We start from the raw sequence: 15,778 nt of genomic DNA, 5'->3' as shown, positions 1-15,778 counted from the left end.
TTCATAGTGTAATAGAGTTCCTTCTCTTTCCTCTTTCCATCTCTAACTCTGGGAACAGTAATCAAATCAGCACCATTACTGGAAAGTTCTGATAACTCACCTGTGACTTCACTGGGGTTGGGGTAGTGTTGTCCTCTCAGAATATTTGTTCCTTGAAAGGGGACTGTTTAACATTTTCTGTTTGTATTGCAATGCTTAGCACAATATCTGACTCCTGGTGATCACTTTTTAGGAGGAACACCAAAAGGTGATAAGATAGAAGCACCATTCTATTTAGCTAGCTGAGTCAGTGTTTTATTCCTCTACTTGAGTGTAACCTCCTGTAAAGTAGTGTCATTGCCTAGGTGGTTGATAAAGATCTTCATTGCTTTATTTCTTGAAATGTCTTCAAGACTCTTGTCTCTCCTTTGGACCTTGATGAAATCTCTTACGATATTCAGTTGGATTCCCCCCCCCATTAGAATGGAATCTCCCTGAGGACAGCACTATCATTTTATCTTTGTATCTCTCTCTCTTTTTTTTTTTTTGGCTGGGCAATGGGGGTTAAGTGACTTGCCCAAGGTCACACAACTGGTGTGTGTCAAGTGTCTGAGGCCGAATTTGAACTCAGGTCCTCCTGAATCCAGGGCCGGTGCTTTATCCACTGCGCCACCTATCGGCCCACTTTTCCTTAGCTTTTTGATACTTTTCATACTACCATTGTGTGTCATTCTCTTTATATAGAGACATAGAAATGAGACCTCTGGACCACAATTTATTGAGATTACAGGATTATGCTTCCCTGGATAAGGAAAGTGAGGGGGGAGTTGGTAGTAGCAAAGCAAGACTTGGGATAAGAAGAGAAATATAGCTAGCACTTGCTGTTTGGTTCTCCTCTGTAGCATGATGATAGGACAGGAAATTGAAAGTTTTTTTGTTTTGTTTTGTGGGGGTTTTTGTTGTTGTTTTTTTTGGTGAGGCAATTGGGGTTAAGTGACTTGCCCAGGGTCACACAGCTAGTTAAGTGTCTGAGGCCGGATTTGAACTCAGGTCCTTCTGAATCCAGGGTCGGTGCTCAATCCACTGAGTCACCTAGCTGCCTCGAAAGTTCTTTACATTAGATTTCAGAGAATTTAGAAATCATCCAGTCCAAGACTCATTTTTACAGATTGAAGAAATCAGTCCATCAGCATTTATTGGGTACCCACTGTATGCCCTGCACCATGCTTTGTTTTTGTTTTTTTTGCAGGGCAATGAGGGTTAAGTGACTTGCCCAGGGTCACACAGCTAGTAAGTGTCAAGTATCTGAGGCCGGATTTGAACCCAGGTACTTCTGAATCCAGGGCTGGCACTTTACCACTGCGCCATCTAGCTGCCCCTGCACCATGCTAATTGCTGGAAATAGACAAAAAATGAAATAAAGGATTCTCTTGTATTTTTTTCCCCAGGGAGATAGGTACAGATAAAACTAGATGCCTAATGCACACAAGGTGAAGTTAAGGGTTCCATGGGCCCCATGACTTTTTTAAATTTAAATTTTTAGTTTTTCTCAATTACATGTAAAGATATTTTTTGAGTTCCAGATTTTTCTCCCACCCTCCCCCCTCCCAAGGCCAACAAGCAATTTGATAAAAGTTATACATGACTATCATGTTAAACATATTTCCATATTAATCAGAATAAAAGGAAAAAAACCGCAAAGAATAAACAAGAATACTAACAAAAAAGCATCAACAACAATGAAAATAGTATGCTTCAGCCTGCATTCAGACTCTATAGTTCTTTTTCTGAATGTGGAGGGCATTTTCCGCCATAAGTTTTTTGGCATTGTCTTGGATCATTGTATGACTGAGAAGAGTTAAAGCTATCACGGTTAATCGTCCCACAGTGTTGTTGATACTGTGCACAATGTTCTCTTGGTTCTGCTCATTTCACTTAGCATCAGTTCATATAAGTCTTTACAGATTTTCTGAAATCCATCTGCTTATCTTTTTTTTTTTTTCTTGTGGGGGCAGTGAGGGTTAAGTAACTTGCCCAGGGTCTCACAGCTAGTGTCAATGCTTATCATTTCTTACGGCACAATGGTGTTCCATTTCGTTCATATACCACACCTTGTTTAGCCATTCCCTAATTGATAGGCATCCTCTCAATTTCCAGTTCTTTGCTACTACAAAAAGAGCTGCTATAAATATTTTTGTACATGTGGGTCCTTTTCCCTCTTTTATGATCTCTTTGGGATATAGGCCTAGTAGTGGTATTGCTGGGTCAAAGGGTATGCACAGTTTTTTAGCCTTTTGGGCATGGTTCCAAATTACTCTCTATAATGGTTGGATCAGTTCATAGCTCCACCAACAATGAATTAGTGTTCCAATTTTCCCACATCTTCCTTTGTTGTCATATTAGCTCTTTGGATAGGTGTGAAGTGGTACCTCAGAGTAGTTTTAATTTGCATTTCTCTAATCAGTAGTGATAGAGAACCTTGATAGTGAACCCTTTTTTAATATGGCTGTAGATAGTTTTAATTTCATCATCTGAAAACTGCCTATTCATATCCTTTGACTATTTCTCAATTGGGGAAGGGTCCCATGACTTTTGAGTTATCTTGACAGAGGAGTTTGACAAAGGAGTGATTCCAGGCTGGGGAGACAGCCTTCTAAGAAGGCTGTGTCTTGTGTGAGGAAAAGGCATCAGACCCATTTGGCTGGAGTCTACAGTAAGAAGAGGGAATCATGTGGATTAATAAGCCTGGCAAGGTAGGTGGGAATCAAGTTGTGAAGGTCTCTTGAGTGCCAAAAAAAGTTCTTCTATGGTCACCTCTGTTTTTAGGAGTGTGACTTTAGTTTGATGGATTGTAGCCTGGCAAGCAAGCTCCAGAGAGATGGTTTTCTCAGAGTTTAAGCAACTGGGGGGGGGGGGGGGAGGGAGCGGGGCACCATCGCTGGGATTTGAATTTAGGACTTTTGACTCTTAACCTGCTGGCATTTCCACTACAGTTCTGTCTTCCTTTAGGGGTGGGGTAGGAGGTGGAGTCTCTCTCTGACTTCCTTAAACCCGCCCTCCCCCCCCATTACCAGATCCTATTAATGGAAATATTTACAATTGACCTTTTTTTTTTTTTTAAGTGAGGCAATTGGGATTAAGTGACTTGTCCAGGGTCACACAGCTAGTAAGTGTTAAGTGTCTGAGGCCGGACCCGAGCTCAGGTACTCCTGACTCCAGGGCTGGTGCTCTATCCACTGCGTCATATAGCTGCCCCTCGATTGACTCTTAATATGGTGATCTAGCTTTGCTTTAGTATTACTCATTATCACAATTGTCTTGTTTGTCTTTTTCTTCCATTGAAAATATTTCTGTGAAAATGCTTCCTGTTTTGGCACTTACCTTTTTGTCTTTGTCCTCAATGAATTATAAGTGGTGTATCCGTGAATCTTCCCATTCTGCAAAAGGACTGGGTCATAGTGGGGGGAGGGGGTTAATAGAAACTAAATAAATCTAAATCACTTGCTTGAAAAACAGTTGACAATTTTTTTCAGCAAAAAAGTGTTCATCTGACATCTTGATTCAATTATGTCTAATTAAAGTTTCATTTGTAGAAGGTCGTTTTAAAAGCATTGGTTCATTTTAATAACTTTTTCAGATTATTTTTGCAGCTACATCTGAAAACCAAACTTGTTTCAATTGGTTTTGATTTAAAAGTATAATGGGACACTGGTATTGGAATGTGGAGGTGCTGAGGCAGGGAGCCCTACTCTATCCCCTGGAGGATGATCCTTGAGTAGTCTGGTGAAATTGTAGATTTCTCAGGAGGTTATTTTTAACTGCATAAATTGTAGTTCATGGGATTACAAAGGAAATCAGAAAAATTCACAGACCCTCTTTGTGTGTGTGTGTGTGTGTGTGTGTGGCAATTGGGGTTAAGTGACTTGCCCAGGGTCACACAGCTAGTAAGTATCAAGTGTCTGAGGCCAGATTTGAACTCAGGTACTCCTGAATCCAGGTTCCGTGCTCTATCCACTGTGCCACCTAGCTGCCCCAGACCCTGATTTTAAGAGCCTGACCATCTCTCTCTTTTTTTTTTTTTTTTTTTTTGCAGGGCAAAATGAGGGTTAGGTGACTTGTCCAGGGTCATACAGCTAGTAAGTGTGAGGTCACATTTGAACTCAGGTCCTCTTGAATCCAGGGCTGGTGCTTTATGCACTGTGCTACCTAGTAGACATTGAGTATTAAGAATATGTAGAGAATATTTGTATGGTCTATTAGAACTTTGCTGTAAAAGAGCTACAAATAGTTAATCGGATACATTGGAGAGGCTATATGGTTTTGTGGAAAGGGAATCTTGATTTGGGGGTTTGAAGGCCTGGATTCAAATATTACCGTGGCTATCTTCATGACCTCAGGCAAGTTAAATAGCTTCTTATCTTTGAGCTAAACTCATCCTATTCCCCCCCCCCCCCCATTTCTGTTCAGGGCACCCAGGTTCCTGCCTCCACAGCTATCATTCATTTCTCTTTGCCCACCACATCGCAAATCATTGGCTATGTTTTATCAATTTTACCTCCACATCTCTTTTTCTTAGCCCACTTTGTTGTCCATATGGCTGGTGCCTTGCTTCCAGCCTTCCCTTTCATTTCTTCTTGCCCACTCTATTTCCATAGCGTCCGCATTGGTTCCCCTGCCATAAGGCTCTTCTGTATATGTCTGCTCTTCTTGCTTAGGAAACTCCAGGGAGGATAAAATACAAACCCCTCTATCACTTCCAGCCTCTTTCCAGCCTTCTAATTTACTACTCCCCTTTACTCAATCTGTGGTCCAGCTAAACTCAACTGGTCACACAGAACATTCCATTTCTCATCTTTGCAAATATGCCTGGAGTAACCCCCTATCTCTCATAAGCTAGAGTTTTCTTTAAGGATAAGTTTAACAATCTCTACAAAAGGTTTTTCTTACCCCCCCCCCCCCCATGACCCAGGCAACAACTGTGCAAGTACTTCCTTTCTTCCAAATTAGAACGGAAGCTCCTTGAAAGAAGGACTGTTCACTCTTTTCTTTGTATCTCCAGCAAGGGACATAGGACTTGATATATGCTTGCTGATTGACTAATAAATTCTTTGTGATCAGTTTGTTTCCTCATTAATAAAATGACAGTCTCCAGTGCCCTTATTTATAAAATGATGATCTCCAAGTTCCTACCCACTTCTTAAATATATGATCTGTGGGTTTCTTGGGACAAACAAGTATTAAATACTTTTAAATAAAAAAAATTAAATTTAAAAATGAATCAAGACAATTGGGAGTTGGTTTAGGAAATGAGGTTGAGGGGAGGGAAACGAAGCCAGTTCTGGGATCCTCTAGAAACCGTGGGCTCTCACCAATCAGCAATAGGGGGAAATGTCAAAGCCGAGATTAGCTCCTTTTAGGTAAGGGCCTTTGGAGGTCTAAGAAGGGAGGGTTTCAGTCACAGCAGTAGTTATAATTTGTGACCCTTTAGCTCCATTGCCAGATCCTTCCAGTGTTTCCTTACCTAGCATTTGATTCTATTAAACAGATTATAAGAGGTATGACTCTACCCCCACCTAAAAGTCTTACTGTCTTCCAAGTTTCTACTGATCCTCAGGTCTTTTCTAGGGGTGGGAGGTACTGGTTGATCTAGACGGGACAAGACAGTCTTAGACTCCAGAGAATCAAAAACCTTCCCACCCTTGGAGGCTGTCAAGCACAGCTAGTCAACTAAGCAAGCTTGAGAGGCTGAACGCCAGAAAAGCTTCCAAATTATACTACTTTTAGCTCCCAATTTTAAGCTTCAGTGAAAATTGTTCCCTTAGTCATGCAGTAAATGAGGCATTTGCAATTGACTAGTGTTCTAAAAATTTCAACTCTTGTCCACCTTTATATCTGTTCCTACAAGTCTTAGAAGGCATTTAGAATAATAGACAATCCAGAAACATTTCACACAAAGATAACTGAACTGAAGTCAAAAGGTCCCAACTTGTTGGGTGGTGATGTTTTCTAAAAATTCAACTATTTATGTTTTAATATATGACCCAGTATAATAATAAACATCTTTTATAACCTGAATTAATAAACTTGTGAATAATTTTTTGTGTTGTTCCTCTTGTAATTAATGTAATACTCATGTTATTGAAGTGTAGCTCTTTTGTCATTATAGATTCTTGTAATTTCTCAGTTACCTCATAGAATCATTAAATGGTGGAGGGTGGATTGTCTTTCATTGAGAACTGCTGTCTGTGGTCCTTTGCCTAACTTGATGCTTTTCTTCCTGTTAGTTCCATGTGTCTTAGTTGGGTGTCTTGACTTCATTTTCCTCATCTGAGCTCTAATGTTCTTTAATTCGAGTTTTGGGATTATTTGGGAGGGTGCCTTTGTTGCTTGCTACGGGGTGTCACTAGAAGGACTATCAGATTTACCTTCCATATTCAGATTCTGGCCAAAGGGGGTGGGGTAGAAAGGGATAGGCCACTCTTCTTTAGCTGGAGAGGATAGGCTCCTCCCTCTGTGGGAGGTGCACAGGGACTTGGCTTAAGACATAAACCCACCAAAAAAAATCTGCATTTCTATATAATTTGACAAAAATCCTGAGGGGATGATAGAAAGGGAAATCTTTCCCTATTCTAGATAGCTTCAGAATGCAATCTGGGAATCAGTCTGCCAGAGTACACTTGGTACCTTGATAGATACACCAGTAAAATGCTCCTTAAAGCTATCAAGCCTTCAGTTTAACTGGAGGGTGATAAGTCAATGTTAATGGCTGGTTCATGTCAATATAATAGAAATGACAACACTAATAATGTATAGATGTAGTAATATAGAAGTCATTACCAAGAAAATACTTTGTAGAATTATATGAAATAATAAAATTCATTTGGAGGAACAAACGATGGAATATCAAGGGAAATCAAATATGAACAAAGGGAAACATTAGTTCTGGCCCTCAACAGTATTTTAAAACAGTAATCGTTCAAACTGGTGCCAGTTTAAAAACTAGAAAAATAAATCAGTGGAACATATTACACAAGGAAGAATCAGAAATAATTGAACTTAAGAACCCAGTTTCTGCTATGTGATATGCCTCAAAGGTTGAGATTCTTTAGAATCCAATCAAAAGAAAATGCTTAGGATATCCTTGGCCTTGTCTGCTTTCAGGTGGTTGGTCATGTTTTCTCTTCCTTCTTTCTGTTTCCCTTTGGATATGGAGGGCAACACGATATATTTCCTTAGGACCTAGCAAGAGTGGATCCCCAGAGTCTTAAGTCTGTGTTTATGTCATTCTTTTCTGCCAAGAGTGAACACCCTCCCTGCCCCCGCCTTGCTCAGAATTAGGGTTATGTTCTTTACCTTGGGATCTGGCTCCTAAAGCCATAAGTTTCACCAAGTCTGGGCTCTTTAATCATAAATAGAGATAAAGAAAGGGCTTGGAACCATGATTTCATTGGGAATGGGAACTTCTGGATGAGGAAACTCCCTCTACCCTTGCGGATTGGTACCTTCTCAGCAACTTAAAGTTGCCTAGAGCACTGAGAAGTTAAGTGATTTGCTCAGGGTCCCACTGCTAGGCTGGTGGGACATTCCTGGCCCTAAGGCCAGCTTTATCCACTATACTGAGCTGCCTCTAAAGAACAGTATAAAGAATGCTGGATTTGGAAGCAGAGAAGCCAGCTTTTTTTGGTGTTGGCCCTTATTTCCTGGGTGACTGGGAAAATCACTTCGTTTCAGTAGGTCTTGTTTCTTATCTGTAAAATGGGGGTGGGGGATTGGACTATTTGACTTTTACATTTCCTTCTAACTCAATCTATGAAATCTATGGAAGCTGCAGATGACACAGAAGAGGTTTAGAAACTCAGAAGTGCATAAAATATTGTATAACATACAATATTGTATAATATATAATATTGTATAACATCAGCCCAAATTTTACAATAAGGTACTGTAAACACACACCTTAAAAGAAAAAGAAAAATTCAGACTTCTCTGCTATGAAGGAAGAGGCAAATTTTCCATGGATTTTCCAGATTGCAGCAGTGTTAAATCCACTAAGCCCCTCTATGTGGAACTGTACATGCAGTGTTTGTGCCTATCATTTCTTACTGCCTGGGAATAGTCTGGTACATTGACATGCTGCAGTTTGTTGAGCCTCTTGCTGGTGGACCTCTCCTTTACAACTTGTGTTTTCACATTTGACTTGGTGTTTCTGATGGTTCAGCTGCAGTTACCTGTTGAACCATTTGGCAGAGACTTTTCACATCATCTATGAAGAAGACCTATTCGCTTTTCTGTATGTTTATTTCTCCCAGGATATGTCATTCCTGACCTTTGTTTGGTGTCGTTTCCTGAAGCTTACCCAGCTACCTTCCCCCCTTTTCCCACCTCCCAGCCCTTGGTGAGGACATTTCCTGCCCATTCCCACACCTTGAGGCATATTCTGTGCCTTATTTATGCATCAGAGTTATTGGTGAGGGTCATATCCCCTACTTAACTAGAAGCACTATGAGAGCAGGTCCCTTGTTTTAGCTAAACCTTGTTGAGTTGTTCTCCCACAGGCGACCCGACCCCTCCCCCCCCCCCCCAGCTTAGCATGCACTCACCTGGTGCTTTTGTAATGCATTTGTGGAATGGAATTGGCTCTACTTCCTTGCTGGTAGGTACTCAGGGGGATTGGAAATGTGCACCCCCTGAAAATTAGATCACAGCATCCATGCCTAGGAAACCTTAGACCTGTGACCTATATGACCTTTTGTAGTCATCAGAGGCCAGACTGTTGTAGATAATATGATACTGGCTTGAGACTGTAGGGCTGGGGTAGGAGGGTTGCCACAAGTTTTGGAATCCAAAATATTTTCATTTTAATGTTTTCACTTTTATTGAGATTTTATTTTTATATCTTTATTTCTGAATGTATTCTCACTTTTGCTCAGAAGGAACATCCCTTTTAATAGAGTAAAAGAAAGAAGGGAAAAGAGCTTATTAGTATTACTGAATAGCTCATACATCGGACAGTGTATGTATGCAGTGTTCCACACCCATAGATCTCCACATCTTGAAGAAGGGAGGAACTTTTTATCTCTTTGGGGGCAAGCTCTGTCATTAGAATTAACGGAAGCTTTTCAGTTTTTGTTTGTTTGAATTTATAGCATTGTATTTGTTGCTTGTGTCATCTTCCTGGTTCTATTCTGCTGCCTTGACTTTTTTAGTTACTGTGTCTTCCTGGGCTTCTTTATATTGACTATATTCCTTGTTTCATTAGAGTGAAGTAATATTCCATCACAAAATCTTACGTTCATGTGCCGCAGTCTGTTAGCCATTTCTCAGTGGAGGGAATTGACTTTGTTTCCACAAGATGTGTTGTGATGGATGTTTTGGTGTCTCTGGGATCTTTGTTTTTTTGTCTTAGACTTTCTTTGGAGGACATGCCCTGACTCTGTGGTAAAGGACATGGACATTTTAGTCACTTTCTTCACATAATTCCAGAAGTACTTAGAATAGTTGGACTAATTCACAGCTGAGTCAGGAGGTAGTTATCATTTGTAGGGCATTGCATTAGAATGGGCATTGAAACATCCACTGCAAAGGTTGTACGTTTTCTTTTTGGTATAGAATTTTATTTTCCAATTTACATGTAAAAACAAATTTTGATGTCAATTAAAAAAAACTTTTGCGTTCCAACTTCTCTTTCTCCCGGCGGGGGGCGCCCCACCCCCCCGCCCGAACTCAAGCAATTTAATATAAGTTATACATAAATGGTCATGATAAACATCTCCACATTAGCCAGGTTGTGAAAAAAAACACAAAAACAAAACTTCAGATTAAGGAATTATCAAAAAAATTATGCTTCAATCTGTTTTCAGATACCATCAGTTCTTTCTCTCTAGATGGATTGCAATTTTCATAAGTCCTTCAGAGTTATATTAGATCATTGTATTGTTGAAAATAACGAAGTCCTTCACAGCAGCTCATTTTACACTATTGCTGTTATTTTGTATACAGTACATTTCACTCTGCTTCAGTTCATGTAGGTCTTTCCAGGTTTTTCTGATAGCATCCTGTTCATCATCTTTTTGTTTTGTTTTGTTTTCTATAAAGTAACTAACAAAAAAGAATTCTGTTTCAATCTGTATTCAAATACCATCAGTTCTCTCTGTAGATGGATTGAATTTTTCATAAGACCTATGGAGTTGTCTTGGATGAGTGTATGTTTTCTTAAGTATCTTGGGGATGAACCTCTAACTAGTGAGAATATTGAATATATTAAAGTTTAAAAAATTTAAAGCAATTTGGTTCTCTAAAGCGCTGGTCTTGGCCAGTGAACTTAGCCAATGTTTGGTATCTAACAGTTGTTTTACCTCTTCAGTCAAGATGGAAATAAAGAAATGAATCTTAAAAGAAGAAATGAATGACCCCACATAAATAGCCAAGCCTGTTGAATTGTTGAGGTGTCAGTCCTACCTCAGTGGCTGAGACCTGGCTTCTCAGAATGACCTTGCTTCAGAGAACAAAACCAAGAAGGCAGCCTGGGATCTGGGGTCTGGAGTAATCCTCCTGCCTTGGAAGGTTTTCTTTTCCTTTTTTTTTTTAATTTAATTTTATTATTTTCTAGTTACATATTACATATAAGGATAGTTTTCAACATTTGTTTACACTGGATTTTTAGTTCCAAATTTTTCTCCCCCCCCTTTCCCTCCTTCCTCCCCAAGACAGAAAGCAGTCTGATATAGGTTGTATATGTACAGTCACATCAAACATTTCTACATTAGTCATCTTGTGAAAGAAGAATCAGAGCACAAAGGAAAAGCCTCAAACAAGAAGGGAAAAAAACCAGTCCAAAAGCAGAAACATTCATAATTCACAGTTCTTTTTCTGGATGTTGAGAATATTTTCTGTCATCAGTTCTTTGAAACTGTTTTGGATTGTTGCGCTGCTGAGAAGAGCCAAGTCTTTCCCCATTGTTCATCACACATTGTTGCTGTTACTGTATACAGTGTTCTCCTGGTTCTGCTCCTCAGTCAGCATCAGTTCATGTAAGTCCTTTCAGGTTTCTCTGAACAACTCCTGCTAATTGTTTCTTACAGCACAAACTACACTTTGTTTAACCATTCCCTTATTGATGGACATTCCCTCAATTTCTTGGAAGGTTTTCTAATCACAATTCTTTTAACCCTTACGCTGGCCTTGCAGAGTAGGTGTAGCAGGTATTATCCTTCCCTCTTGGTACATGAATTGACAGACTCAGGTTATGTGACTTGGCAGTGTACACAGCAAGGCAGATTTCTAGGCAAGACTCCCAACTTGGGCTTGTCTGGCCCCTGGTCCTAGTGCATGTCACCCATGAAGTTCCCTTTCAAGGGTCCAGTTTGGGCCATCTTAACAGGTACCAAATTGTTAGGTGAGGATAAGGATTCTGTTTCATTTCTTGGCATACTTTTAATCTATGGTTAATTTAAGGTTTTATTGGTACCTTTTGTTCTTTATACCACATTCACTTCCTGATAAAACTTTCCCTTCTATCAAAAAAAAAATTTACCTAATCGTACATACCTAGAACTCCTTGAACCAGGAAGGTTTCACTATGAATTTTTCTCTTCTCTGGAACCAAGCTCAGTACTGGCATGGCAGTTAATGAATTTGGCTGTCCTTTTGTGTTTTTCTTAATATTCTTATAGTCAAAGTGGTGGTGGTTCTCCTGGTTCTCACTGTGCATTAGTTCCTACTAGGCTTTCCCTTATTTTTCTGAATTCCTTAAACATTGTATCCCCCAAATCTTAGTGCTTCTTTAAGTCACTTAATAGGTCATTCTTATGGTACAGTAGTCATTTCATATACCATGTTTTATTTAGCAATTACCTATCATTTGAGTACCTACTTTGTTTTGATTTTTTTTTTTAATTGCTAAGAAAGTTCCCGGCATTTCAAATCATTCTTAGAATCAAAGTAGTTTTGGTTTTGTGGTCCTTAAGATGGTCTATGTTAAATGTAATAAAATTCCTTCCTCATCTAACCTTTCCTTGTCTCCAGGGTGAACTGCTTTTAGATTATTAGCAGTGTTGATTCATGAACTTGATTTTGAGTGTCAGGGTATTACAGATTTGCAGTGAATCATGCTAGATTTTTCCCTTTTTTTTTTTAAAATCTTGTATTCCTTTAGGTGCAACTAATTTACTTATATTTTGCTAGTGCAAATTACAGTTAGCTTAATTATTTGCAAAGGGAAGTTTACTTGATTTCCTTTTATGAGGAATCCAGAATGGGATTAAAAACATACTATAGACTGATTTCTTGACCTTTTTAAAAAAAATCAACTCCTAATAATTCTCCTTCCCAGCCCCATGGAATGCCTGATAATAAAAGAATTCACTCAAGCGAAATTAACACATTGGATATCCTGAAAATGTTCATCCCCAGTTCTGCCTCTAAGTTCTGCCCCCTGGATGCTTCAGGACTGGCCAGGTCTCTGAAGTTTTTTCAGTCTTGTTTTCCTTTAATTTGTTTCCTGTAAATTGTTTTCCTGTTTTTGCCTCCATTTTACAAGTCTTTTCTATTTTCTCTTTTTAATTTCTTAGAGCATTATAATATTTGATTACATTCATAAGCCAAAATTTGTTCAGCCACTCCTCAGTGAACCCACTTTTCTTCCAGGACTTTCAAAGTGTGTGTGTGTGTATATATATGTACGTATGTATGTATGTATGTATGCTAACTTCCCCGCTGTTATTTATCTCCTTTAAGTACAGTTTCAGGATGGTTGCTAGTCTGGAAATGATTTTGAACTAATACTTCCTTGTCCTGTTTGCAGCCTGGTGGTATAAACATTGATAATCGGGTTAGAATCATCAGGGTCTTGAGTCATTTGGATGTTGCTCCTACTTTTAAGTGAATGTCTTAAGTGGCCTCGAGATGAGCTGTCTGCCTCCTAGGCTTGCCTGATGTTATTTTAAATGCTTCTGTGACCTTTCCTTAGAAGGAACATTAGAGGAAGAGTCACAGGCTCATTGATCTAGATAGTGCAGAGTGTGGAATCAGAGCCATCATCTCATGAGCCCCCCCCCCCCTCCCTTTTATTTTTTGTAGATGAGATAACTAGGGCCCTTGATTATTTGAAATGTGCTGACATTTCCCAGAAATGCCGTATAGTGGCATTTTGCCTAAATGATTTCTATTTGGTGGTATTAATTTATTTTCCTGAAAATGTAACTATTTTTACTTTGTATTAGAAGCCTTAATTTGTTGTCTGCACTTGGGGACTACATTGTTCTCCTTATTTTATTTTTTGTTTCTTTCTGTGCTTGCCATCTAGTGGCAGAAAATGGGAACTACTTAAGCTTTCATGTAAAGGAAGAGAATTTATCATTTATACATGAGAAGTGACAGCTGAATTCTGGCAGATTTCAGTCTCTAAGGAGGCAAGGAACTTACTAGATACCCAAAAAGACCTTTATTTCTGTCAAGTGACAGACTTCAGGCTTGAAAGCAAGTTCTTTACCTTCTGGCTAGCTCGTTAATTGAATATAAGCAACTAAAATAACTTTTTGAAAGAAACATGGAAAAATGAAATGCCAAGCTCATTAGTTTGTATATTTTTGTGTATGTTAAGATTTTCCATTTGGAAAAGGACATAGGACCTGGGACCCATATCCACAACTGCATATCCACTCAATATTCTGCTGAAATAATTCTTATCACTGCCAAAATTACTTTTAACAGCAGAGGAGAGTTTAGGGAACCAAGTGAAGCCATTGAAACCTTTTTAAATGATATCATTCTGATTTCACTGGGTAATGTAATCAATCAGTTGTTTATGTTCTCCTAGGTGCTTAATTTTTTAGGTTAGCAGTTTTGAGGAAATGGTTCTTTTGTTTAAAATTAGAAAATGTGTACAGAATGTGTACTTTCTGGCCTTAAATCGTTTTATTTAACATTTCCATTGACCATCTACAATATTCAGATATGTTAAAAAGACCTTACATTATAAAGTCTTGCTAATGTGAACAGATGTATTTATTGACTTTTAACACAGTACAACTGTACAAAGATTGGCCTTGTTTTCATGATCTTTACATGGGTTTGTTGTTATCTAGCTACATAGTTGTCAGTGTGTGTATGCTTCTGATTTAATATTTTTCACTTTGCATCATTTCATGACTGTATTTTTGAATTCTTGAAATCCATGAGTTCTATGACATTCACCTATAATAATTTGTTCAAAGATTCTCTAAGGAAAAGACTTGTTTGTTTCTAGTTTCTTGACATTATGGATAATAATGCTATGAATATTTTTGGACAGATCCTGTTTTCTTTTCAGTCATCTTTTCTCAGTATAGTTTACTAGGTCAAAGGATTTTACCATTTTTGGAATCTTTAGTTTATTCAGTAACTCTCAAGGCATGCTAATAGTGTACTTGCTTTATTCCATCTCTTCCACTCTTGACTTTTGATATGGATAGTTGTGAACTTTTGATGGACATTGGTTATTTCTTTAGTTATTAGTTTTTATAAAATTTTGTATTTTTTCAAGAGCATGCTATTGGATTTTAAAATACAGTACTTACATTACATTTTTTTCTCTACAGTGGGAGATATCTTCTTAGATCTCATGAGCTGTACTTATTTTTTATAGTTTTACTTTATTTGTTTATTTTTTTGGTTTGGTTTGGGTTGTGTTTTGTGTTTTTTTTGTGTTTTTTTTTTTTGTTTGTGGGGCAGTGGGGGTTAAGTGACTTGCTCAGGGTCACACAGCTAGTAAGTGTCAAGGGTCTGAGGCTGGATTTGAACTCAGGTCCTTCTGAATCCAGGTCCAGTGCTCTATCCACTGTGCCACCTAGCTGCCCCCCCCTTTTAGTTCTACAACAGTCACTTAGAAAACAAGTTTTTAATGATATCTTTTATTTTTTCCCATTCTCATCACTTCTCCCTCATAATTAGCTCCTCTTCTCATTTCCTGAAAGCTATTCCATATAACAGTATTTTTTTAAAGATGAAAATAATACATTCATTGAAAGAGTCCAAAAAACAAGTGCAGTGTAGGAAACCAGTGGACCCTCCCATCTCTGCCAAAGGTTGGAGTGCGAGCTTTTTCTTATTTGGAGTTATGCTTGTTTTTTATAATTTTGCATATTTTGTTTGTGTGTTGGGGAGGGGGTTCTTTCTGAGTTGTCATTGTTTACATATGTAAAATTTTTTTGGGCGGGGCAATGGGGGTTAAGTGACTTGCCCAGCGTCACACAGCTAGTACAGGTCAAGTGTCTGAAGCCAAATTTTTATGTGTGTGTGAGGCAGTTGGGGTTAAGTGACTTGCCCAGGGTCACACAGCTAGTAAGTGTTACGTGTCTGAGGCTGGATTTGAACTCAGGTCCTCCTGAATCCAGGGCTGGTGCTCTATCCACTGTGCCACCTAGCTGCCCCTGAAGCCAAATTTGAACTCAGGCCTTCCTGAATCCAGGGCCAGTGCTTTACTGTGCCACCTACCTGTCCAGTTTATATTGTTTTCTTGGCTCTATGTCAGTTTATATAGCTCTTCCCACAAATCACTTTTTTATAGCGCATTCATGTGTCACAGTTTGTTTAACCAGTTCCCAGTTGATGGGCACCTACTTTGTTTCCAATTCTTTGTTTTCACAAAAGTGCTACTACACATATTTTGGTGTATGGGGGTGAATAGAGGATTTAAACTCATCCCAGAGTTTTCCCTGTATTTGCTCTCCTATATTGGATTTTGGTGATCTAAAGGCTGCATGATATAGTGGAAAGAGCCCTAGACTTCTGAGGTTTAAAAGCTATGCTGCTATAGTTTTTG

General features: G+C 38.8%; 1 protein-coding gene across 2 annotated transcripts in view; it reads left to right on the top strand.

Moving 5' to 3' along the window:
* Positions 1-15,778, top strand: part of YWHAE (tyrosine 3-monooxygenase/tryptophan 5-monooxygenase activation protein epsilon) — a 41,025-nt gene that overhangs the window by 15,546 nt on the left and 9,701 nt on the right. The gene's annotated exons all lie outside the window — the stretch shown is intronic.

This window comes from Dromiciops gliroides, chromosome 4, assembly GCF_019393635.1.
Source record: "Dromiciops gliroides isolate mDroGli1 chromosome 4, mDroGli1.pri, whole genome shotgun sequence".
NCBI classification, from domain to species: domain Eukaryota; kingdom Metazoa; phylum Chordata; class Mammalia; order Microbiotheria; family Microbiotheriidae; genus Dromiciops; species Dromiciops gliroides.
This window is presented reverse-complemented; position numbering and strand designations above follow the sequence as displayed.